Genomic DNA, 1,456 nt, shown 5'->3' with positions numbered 1-1,456 from the left:
TTTGATAATCTTTCATACCAAGCTCTAGGAGCTTGTTTTAAACTATATAATGCTTTTGTCAATTTACACACATGATTTAGAAATTTTGAAATTTCAAAATCGGGAGGTTGCTCTACATACATTTCTTTATTTATAAAATCATTAAGAAATGCACTCTTGACATCCATTTGAAAAAACTTAAAATTTTTAAAACATGCAAATGCAAGCAAGATTCTTATGGCCTCTAACCTTGCAACCAGGGCATAGGTTTCATCATAATCAATTCTCTCTTCTTGACTATACCCTTGAGCTACTAATCTAGCTTTGTTTCTAATAACATTCCCATGTTCATCTATTTTATTCCTAGAAACCCATTTTGTGCCTATGGTAGGATGATAACTAGGCCTAGGAACAAGATTTCATACTTGGCTTCTTTCAAATTAGTTCAATTCTTCTTACATGGCCAATATCCAATAATCATCTTCTAAGGCTTCATCTATATTTTTGGGTTCAAAATGAGATAGGAAAGCAACATAATTGCATACATTATAAGAGGATCTAGTTCTTACCCTTTGAGTTGGATCACCAATGATTTTATTATCTTTGACATACCTCATTTCTCTAGGATGATTTGGCTCTCTCTTTATGTATTGTGGCTCTTCTAAAAACTCATCATCTTTCTTTTGATTATTCTCTTCAATGTCATGAGATGCATCATTGATCTTTTCTTAAAGTATGCCTACATCATCATCATCAAGAAGCACCTTTCTTGAAAGTGGGTTAGACTCATTAAAAATAACATGTATAGATTCTTCAACCACTAATGTTCATTTATTAAAAACTCTATAAGCTTTTGAATTCAAAGAATATCCTAGGAAAATCCCTTCATCACTTTTTGCATTAAATTTACTAAAATCATCTTTTTCATTATTCAAAATAAAGCATTTACAACCAAAAAGATGAAAATAGCCTATGTTAGGCCTTTTTCCTTTAAAAAGCTCATAGGGAGTTTTCTTTAAAATTGGCTTAATGATAGCTCTATTTATAATATAACAAGAAGTATTTATAGCTTCTTCCCAAAAATATCTAGGTAAATTATTTTCACAAAGCATGGTTCTAGCCATTTCTTCTAAAGTTTTATTTCTCCTTTTCACTACCCCATTTTGTTGAGAAGTTCTAAGAGCAAAAAAGTTAAGGCTAATACCATTTTCACTACAAAATACATTAAAGTCAAGATTTTTAAATTCCTTTCCATGATCATTTCTAATACTAGTAATTGAATGGCCTTTTTTTCATTTTGTATTTGTTTGCTAAAAGTGATGAATTTTTCCAAAGCCTTATTCTTTGAATGCAAAAAAAAAAAAAAAAAACCCATGTGAATTTAGTAAAATCATTAACAATAACAAACCCATATTAATTTTCACCAAGACTCATTGTTTTAGTAGGGCCAAAAAGATCAATATGAAATAGTTGAAGG

This window comes from Durio zibethinus, chromosome 4, assembly GCF_047325235.1.
Source record: "Durio zibethinus cultivar Kanyao isolate XHJ-2024 chromosome 4, ASM4732523v1, whole genome shotgun sequence".
In the NCBI taxonomy this organism is placed as follows: domain Eukaryota; kingdom Viridiplantae; phylum Streptophyta; class Magnoliopsida; order Malvales; family Malvaceae; genus Durio; species Durio zibethinus.
This window is presented reverse-complemented; position numbering follows the sequence as displayed.